Below are 10,015 nucleotides of genomic sequence, written 5' to 3' on the forward strand. Positions count from 1 at the left end.
CCCCTTTTTCTGTTTGATACCCCCATTTTCCTTAAATCTTAGTTAATACCTTGTAAAACAAATATATTATTATTGTACATTAAATATATATCAATTAAATATATTTTTACAACATTTTGGGTGGGGGTGCCATATGGAACTCTTACCTTCAAGTCAATACAAGAACCTATATGACAAGCACTGGAATCGTTTTGTAACATAGCGAAATTTGAATCTATTGAGTCACCATTTGAAAAACCACTGAACCAAGGATCAACCAAGTTACAGACATAAACAGAACTACAAATGTCACTTGAGAGATTTATAAAGTAGTTGAAACGCTGCTTTACATTATAAAATTAAAAAAAATACAGGATCTACTCTGTTTCTATTCTGATTGAAGTATAATGAAAATGGCACTTTTATCTGTCCAAGGTACAGTTTTTTGTCAATCCCGTTATATTTCAACATAAAAATCCCGATTTCCCGTGGCTAAAAACGTGGCTTTCCGGTATCCCGATGTTTTTCTATCCCAAATTCCCGATCTTTAAACAAGGCAATCCCGATTTCGCTTTTATATATTACCGCAAAATCCCGTGTGGAAAGACTTGTTTTAACTTTGAAAAAATCGCCATGAACTTTTAATTATAACATAAATAACTTTTTAAAATGTCGGGAGGTGTCGTTGCGGATTGCAAATACTATCTTTAACGATACTCATATATGTAAATAATGTACATAATGGTGGAAGGATGATCCAAAAATTCATGGATAAATTGTGGTGATGGGATCCACATTCACAGCACCATTGTAAATAATGAGCACCGCCACCCAAAGCACCTGTTCAACACACAGAACCTGTGTGGTTCTCCTTTGAAGGGGGTAAAGATACAGAGGTAAGGTAAGGTAAGGTTGCTAAAATCGGCCGATCCCGGCGTCCCGAAAATGGTCTCGCCCCCCCCTCAACTGTCTACCCCACATGCGAACATCATTTGGGACCTCGCTGTGTTGCAAGTATTTGGGGTTTTCAGGCATATTAATTCAAATTGCTCATTGCTGCCTTGGGTTTTCAGGAAATAAGATGCGATCATATTAATTCAAATTGTGTTAAATTATAGTAGTCTCAGCTTCAATTATAATTTCATCTATAGTCGTAGACGTCCAGCTAGAGGGGTCATTAAACAAACTACAGTGCACTGAAACCCTTGCCCATAACTAAACCGTGGTGCTTGGTGTTTGCTTCCTTGCACACACGCAACCATATTACTCACCTTGTTTGTTTTCTATTCTTCTAATCAGCTGTGTATCGGCAATTGTCTGTTTTGTTTACCTCAGAAATCAATGAAGCGGTGAATGCGCGGGGAAACGAAAGGACATCAATATCAATACGGTAAATTCCGTGATTTGAATATTTTCTAATCAATATGTTCAAACATCGAAAAATATGAGGATAACATTTTAAATCATAGAGCACACGTTTTGTGTATTTACTTTTTAAAATTATAGTTTATGAATAAATATAGCAAAATATGTTTCAATACGCACTATAAAGTGAAGATTAGATGTATTATTGTTTTGTTTTTGAAAGAACATTAATAATCCATAAATGCATCCTTTGTACCAAAATTGCAAGAAAATTTCAAGATAACATAAATTTCATCATCACAGATTGATATTATTTGCTCAAATTGACAGGGCTTCGTGAACTAAATTTGGCTTAAATTATGATAGCAATTGAACACTTCTTTATAGTTTCTACCGATGACCTACTATCATGATTTTTTATCCGACCCCACCTACGTACGCGTTGACATATAATGCATACAACTCAACAGCAGTAACCCGCGGCAAACCATCCCAATCCATATCCAGGAAAACATCAACAAAGCCAGGAGAACAATGTACAGTTTGATGGGGACAGGCCTGCATTGCAAGAACGGCATTAATCCAGTAGCATGCCTACAATTATTCCAAGTTTATGTGCTACCAGTACTCATTTATGGCCTAGAAATACTTTTACCAAATTCTACACAACTGGAACCAATTGAAATTTTTTATCGGAAAAGCATCAAACAAATCCTATCTATCCCCACTAACACAACAGACATGGCTGTGTATATACTGTCGGGTACGATTCCAGTAATTAGTAAAATCCATAAACTAGCTTTGGGAACTTTTGCAAACATTTCAAGACAAGAGAACTGTATAGAAAGACAAGTCGCAGAAAGACAAATCCTCATCTCATCAGCCGTAAAGGACAGTTGGTTCACAAAAATCAGATCTTTATTAATTAAATACAGCCTACCATCAATCTTTAACATTTTAGATGAACCACCTCCAAAATTAAAATGGAAGAACTCTATCAGGAAAGAGATTGACACCTTCTGGGTTGAACATGTGATTACCATGTCTGTCTACTACATTTATTTCTACATCCAATTTTAAAACTGGTCATCTACACAATGCTCTAGCAAGTGTCCAGACTTCTGCAAAAGACATCCAGCGTCTCCCCATCAAACTTAGACTCCTTACTGGTACATACATTCTCCAATGTAATAGAGCAGCTTTCAATCAAGTTGACATCAACCCAACATGTCTCTTATGCGAGGAGGACGCTGAAACATTAGACCATTTCATTCATTCATCTCCTGCTTTAGCTTCTGCTAGAAACTATCACCTGCTTGAACTTTCAAATATTATCAATAAAAGCGAGCTCTGTCCGAAATGTAGAACATTAGAAAAACTAGAAATTAATACACAACTAATATTGGATGCTAGTGCCTTGCTCTGTAACTGTCAATGTAAATGTGGATGTACAGATTTTCTTTATCTTGTAGAATACATAAGTAGAAAACTTTGCTTTGCTTTGCACATTAGACGTAATACAATATTATTAACATTGCCGGTGAATAAAAAGAAAGGATTGCTTGCAACCACTCAGTCAAAGGCGTGAATATTTAAAATCTAAATTATCTTTTGTTTTAGATTTTAATAGTGTAATAAACATTTAGTGGGTGTTAAATACACCATATCCTACTCTGTAACCAGAGGTGTGCCTTTGAAAGGCAGGATCTTCACACAAGACAAGACAAGACAATAGCTAATCAGACGTTAAGATATCCTTCACTTCCCCCAGAAGCAGCCCGGAAGCAGCTGAGATGCAGCAATTTAATATTATTTATAACCAATGAGATACCGTTAACAGATTTACCACATTCCAGACGTCCAGCCTCTGACTAATAAGACCGTATCACCATGGTGATACGGTAATTACTTATTTCATGACCAGTTTCAATGGGGTTTAATTCTTGGGTTCTTTAATATGCTAAATCTAACAATGTATTTAGATTTTGTATTTTGGGCCCCGTTTTTAAATTGGTCCATATAATTATTGAGGTCAAAAGGGTCCAATATTAAACTTTGTTTGCTTTTTTGTACATTATTTGGAGTTCTTTGATATAATGAATGTAACGGTTGTAACCGCGTATTTAGATTTTTGATTTTGGGCCCAGTTATCAAATAGGTATTCATTAAGGTCCAAAGGGCACTAAATTAAACTATTGTTTGATTTCATCAAGAATTGAATTCTTGGTGTTCTTTGTTATGTTGAATCTATGTATTTATATTTTGAATATTGGACCATAATATGTGAATGTCCAATTTCAAATTTATAAGTTCTTAGACCACACTCATTCTGTGCCATAAACCTATGCTTTGTGAAATATTTAATCACTATTCATATTCAGAGCTGTATCAAGCGTGAATGTTGTGTCCATATACTTGGCCCAACTGTTCAGGATCCCATTTCCGTGGTCGTATCAAGCTGCTCCCTGCAGATCAGTTTATTTTCATTTGAGTTGTCAGTTTATAAGTTAATAATTGTACTGCAACTCATGCAAGCTTAGCAAAGTAATACTAGTTTGCAATACCCTTGTATTATGTAAAGACCCTTTGATGACCACAAAAGTGTTTTTAGGAATTTGTATGCCCCTCAAAAGTTGGTACTCCAGTAATTTATTGGAATAACAACAATTTAAACCAATTTTACACAAAGCTCCTAAAGCCAGCTGTACTCGTTGTTTGGTATTTTAGGAGAGAAATGATAACATTTTAAGAATATTTTGTTTTGATTTCAATGCATTTTTATATATTTAATATTTACCAGATAAAGAAAGGCAACAGTAGTATACCGCTGTTCAAAAGTCATAAATCGATTAAGAGAAAACAAATCCGGGTTACATACTAAAACCCGGGGAAACACAACTATAAGAGGAAAACATAACGTTTTATTGTGAATTTATAATATAGTGTCCTTGCTAAAATGGGACGAACATTGAAGAGATCAAGTTTTCAGTGTTCACAGCCGGTTGAGGGGGTAATTTTTTGACACTATATTTCCCACAGTAAGTACGTCTAAATACTGGTTTCAGGATGTCAACTTCTACTTAATCATTTGAATGTTTAAAATGTTGTAAGGGAACACAAAACCAATTTGGCCGACCTCATTAATTTGTATTTTACCACTTAACACGCATCAAAGTTTGAATTTGGCAAAAACCTCTTTGGTTAAAGCGGACTATATAACTTGATTAAGCCTTCATCAAATCATTTGAAATTTGTAAATGTTTTGGGGACAGCTAAATTAAATGACTACTTTTAAAATACAAAACTTATTTACTTCTTTCTTTTCTTCGTATCAGCTTCCTATTATAAGGAACACCCCTTAACGGGTACTCTTACAAAGTTCAATAGGGGTGGAAAAAAACAAAAACAAGGGTAAAATATATTACATCAGGGTAAAATCCAATGGTGGTGCGCTATACATTGACAGTGAAATGTAAAAATCATAACAGATAGAATATACAATGAAATACATAAAAGAATGAAACCAATCTTAAAAAGGTCCTATAACCCAAATACTTAGTCATTCATTTTACCAGTAAATATCATTCTTAAAATTATATAAAAATAAAGTACTTGTTACAGAAAAGTTGGAACGATATATATAGTAACAATAATTAGATTTCAAAAATTATCTGATATTTCACTTTTCCATTGTCTATGTTTCACCATCAGATTCTTAATGTCACTTGTCATCCGTCAAGCTTTTTTTTAAAAGAGATTATCTACGGTAATGTAATTTGAAGCAAAAGTGTCTTGTAAGGATTTCAGGTTTAAGTATTGACTCTTCTTTAAATCCTAGTTGTTTAGTATACTTTGTACAGTCCAGTACAAGTTGCGTAACTGCTAGCTTGTTGTTAAACAGTAGTTTCCATGTTCCGGGAGGAGAGTTTTCTGTCACAAATTGTTTAATAGGAGTGAAGTATTCTTTTCTCTCATTGCCTAGAGCTGGGCATGTTGTTAGGACATGTAAGATATCCTTTATTTCCCTGTGGCATAGCAAGCATGTGGGGTCAATTGTATATTGACTGAACTTGTGTTTGTCGGTTTGCACCATGTATGTCCCAGTAAGCATCCTTACTTTAGTTGTGGCTTTTCGTATTTCTATCATGTTTTGCCCTACTGAGTCTTACACGGGATGTGTTGTTTCTGCAATGCCAAAGTTGAAGTTCAGAAATTTTAAAGATGACATTTGATGAGCTTCCTCTTTGAGTTTAAGAGTCCAGAAGGTGGAGATTTCTGTTTTTACTAATTTCCTCCATGATAGTTTTGATGGAATGGCAGTGTTTTTGTCTAAGATGTCTGGTAGATTGCATTTTGATAGTAATAAGGCAGTTTGAAAGAAGAAGCTATTGTTGTTGTCATAGTTCACTGCGATTTGTCTGTTAATGATTTCTTGAATTTTCTTGTTGGAGCAGGTTGTAAGGGAGCGTAGAAATGTTAATTTCCTCTTGTGAATTTCTGCTTCTACAGGGAGAACTCCAAGAAGTAAGTATACCGCAGGTTTCGCTGTCCTCGTGGCAAGAGCTTGTATTGCACGCAGTGTACCAATATGGAACCTCTCCAGAATCTGAATCTGAGTTTTTGTTAGGGAAAGGATTTCAAGACCATATAGTAGTCTTGGTAGCACATATGTTCTATATACTGAGTAGGAGACTTTAGGGCATAGTCCATCTGTACCATGAAGTCCTGAATTTATAAGGGCATATTTTGTTCTTCGAGCAGATTTTACACGGTCTTCTATATTTACTTCGTTTTCTTTTTTGCTTGACCTTTTTATGCCTAAATGAGTAGTTTCATTTGAGAGTTGAATTATATAATCTGATAAATTCCAGGTATTTGTGCTGTGATTCTTTCCAGATCCGTAACAGATGACTTTCGTTTTTGTTGGATGGATATTGTAATGATGTTGATTTGCATATCTGCCAATGGTATTTAGCATTATTTGTAGTTCTGCTGGGTTGGAGCTTATCAGGGCAATGTCATCAGCACAGGTAGGCGTCCCACAGTATATGTTTCCAAGACTAAATCCTATTACATGTTTCTCTAATTCTACTAGGAGATCCTCCACAAATATTTTATAAAGATGGGTTGACAGTATTCCACCTTGCCTGACTCCTTGGAGAATATTGAAGCTGTCGCTAAGTTCTTGCCATTTGACTTTAGATGTAAGACCAGAGTATAGATCTTTGATGACAAGCCACAGATCTGGATGTATGTTCCTGTCTATCATTTTATCGTGGAGTATCAGATGCTGGACTACATCAAAGGCAGATTGGACATCTACAGTAGCCAGATAAAGAGAGTTGTTTTTCCGTTCACATTTGCATTCTGATATAATGAGACTAGCCATTAGTGGGCATAGCCCTTCTGTAAATCCAAATTGTAGATCAGTGTTAGGGGTAATACTGAGCTTGCCAAGAATACAGAGTTCATGGAGTTTAGAGATTACAGGGGTTACGGTGATTCCTCTATAGCTGGATACTAGACATTGGTTTTTTTCCTTTTTAAGTACAGGAGTTAGAATTCCAGACTTGAATTCAATTGGGACTGCTCTATTAATGAGTATATTATTAAATACATTTGTGAGCGTCGGTGTGACTATTTCTTTAGCAAGTGTTAGGTGTTCTGCACATAAGCCGTACTCATCAGGGGATTTGCCAGTGTTTAGGTTGTCTATAGCTTTGGAGATGTCATCTTCTTTGTATGGTTCTATATTTTATTGTTGGTTATGTAGAACTTCTTCCACGAGTCGCTGCCTTATTTGGCATAGTTCCAAATACGAGTTGTCAAATTTTGATTCTTTTGGTATACTGAGGTCTTCGTAGTAATTTGCGAATGCCTTTCTCTGTAAAGTAGGATTGAATTCTAATTCACCCTCTATACATATACCTGTTGTATTTGCTCTGGATTTGGATCTGTTCCTATTGATTAATTTGTAGAATAAATCTATGTATGGATGATCCATAATTTGCTGGTATATATTTAATCTATCTTCAGCATGTTCCTTTCTTTGCTGTCTTCGGAGATTTTTCTTTTCTGCTTTTAGTTTTTTCCTGAAAGGGTGATCCGGTTGTTTACCTTCAAATTTCCATTTTGAGTATAACTGTTTGCAATTTTTAAGATGTTTTTTTAACTCTAGGTGATGCCTTCCATTTTAGACCTTTCAGTTTAATGGGTTTGGTTGGAACTGCTTTGTTTGAGGCTGTAAGCAAGGCATTTGTAATATTTTGAATGCTTTTGGATGGTTTTTGGGTCAATTGCAGCTTTGATATTTCATTCTGAACAGATTCTATATATAGAGGGAGATCAGTCTGGTCCCATTGAAGCTTATAAACTGTTTGAATTTCTTGATTGGTTTTGTTTACACAAGTTGGGATGACAATGTTAGTAGTCACTGTTACTGGCACATGTGCTGAGACATTTGTAGATGAATTATTCCAAACTGTATACTTTGTATAGATGTGTTGTTCAGGGTCATATGCTTTAGATTTTGATTGCCTCTTGTGGTCTTGTATCCCTTTCGTTCGATTGGTTAATTCAGGGGTTCTTTGTTTAAATGTATCTGTCGTAGGAGTAGTATCAGGTACAACTGTAGACTGCACTTTTTTTGATTGGTCAATTACTTTTGGTATACTTGAAGAGTTTATAGTGGGGGTTCCAATTTGAGCATTTTGGTATTTTAATTCATAGAAAACTTGCTTTGAAACAGTATAATCTTCATTCTCCTCCTCATTTTGTTGATCTGTATTAGTACAGGAGAGGTCAGCAGATGTTTTTCCTTCATTAGGATTATCATAACTTTCGCTTTGGATATTGCTTTGTTCAGTATACAATAGGTCGTCATTGCACTGCTGGCAGTGAAAGTCAGATCCCTCATAAAGTTTCAGATCGTCTTCTTTGATGTTTGAGCAAATGTAATGGTACCAATTGTCACAGGAATCACAGGCTATACCTTCGTTTTCTACTGGTGTCTCACATTTAGGACATATGACTTGGTTGTTTTTATCCTCTTTCTGATGTTGGGTATTAGATGTGTCTGAGATATCCATGATCGCAGGTATTGGGGTGGTTTTTCCTCTGCTCTCCATGTTGCTCTTTACTCTTGTTGGTTGCAAAGACAATGTTTGCGGATTGATCTTTCCATCCTGATGTATAACTGTTGAAGAGTAGTCCTTTAGGTTTGTAAGTTGGGTCTGGATAGTGTTGGTACAAATGTTAAGTTCTTTAAATTTTCTGTTAATTTCTGAGCAAAGACTATCAAAGATCTCATTGATGAAGACATCAACTCTATTACCATTAACTGTCATTTTGTTTGTTGTGTGGAAAAGATTGATAGTAAATTTGAGCATGTTTCCTGGTTGATTATTGTTTTTTCTGTTGTAAACTTTATAACAGGAATCAATCTTGAGATTTGATAGTTCCACACCATGTATTTACATTTCAGAGTTATTTCCCGTACACCGGTCAGTGGACACTGTTATCGTCCTCCAATTTTCGTGAATCCGGGTCCGTTCGCCCAAAAACACGTTCGCGCCCATTCACGTTCGCCCCCTTTCACTTTGGCACCCTACACATTCGCACCCAAAGTTTGTTCGCACCCTTCACATTCGCACCCATTTTATTGGTTTTGTGTTTAATAGTTTTGTAATCGAGTTTTGGTAAGTGTTTTGCTGTAAATATTTTTTTTTTCATTGTTTCAAAATAAAGTGAGATTCTGACAACATTTTTTTTGTGTTGAATAAATCTTAATCATGTTTTGGTTACTGTATTTCTATAAAAAAAAATCATTGTTTCTAAATAAAGTGAGATTCTGACAACGTTTGTTTTTTGTGTTGAATAAATTTTAATCATCTTTTGGTTAGTGTATTGCTATAAATTTATGTTTTCATTGTTTCGAAATAAAGTGCATGAGATTCTCACGTGTTTTTTTTTTTTTGTTGTGCTGAATAAATCTTAAATTATGTTTTGGTTAGTGTTGTGATATATATTTTTTTTTCATTGTTTCAAAATAAAGTGAGATCAAAGGGACCAAGCTGTTAAAATCAATTATCTTTCGTGTTTTTCTTTTAAAATCTTCAATGTTTTACTCATACCAAGCTAAATGCATGCCCCTTACTGAAAAAATCAGCGTCCTGCAAACATTTGCTGCAAGTCTGCAGCGAACTTGCTGCAGACTTGCAGCGAACACATAGTCTGTATTTGCGGCATGTTTGCTGCAAATACGCTGCAGGTCTGCCGCAAACAATTTACCATGTAAATGAGTGTTTGCTGCAGACCTGCTGCAAACATTTATATGCAAATGATTGTTTGCTGAAGACCTGCTGAAAATATTTTTATGCAAATTAATCTTTCTCCTGCGTGTTTGCTGCAGACCGGCGGCAAACATTTATGTTTAAATTAATCTTCTCCTGCGTGTTTGCTGCAAACTTGCAGGAACTATATATGTTATACAATCAACCAATGTCATGTTGTGTACACATTACATTAACTATATTACACAGCAATTCTGAAAAAGTTATGTTACATTCATACATACATATATACATACAATATAATTCAAATACTTTATCATTTGAAAAATTATCATAGCATAAGTTAATACTTTTTAAAAATTAATTTAAAGTGTTTTTTT

This window comes from Mytilus californianus, unplaced genomic scaffold (genome assembly GCF_021869535.1).
Source record: "Mytilus californianus isolate M0D057914Y unplaced genomic scaffold, xbMytCali1.0.p SCAF_42, whole genome shotgun sequence".
Lineage (NCBI taxonomy): Eukaryota > Metazoa > Mollusca > Bivalvia > Mytilida > Mytilidae > Mytilus > Mytilus californianus.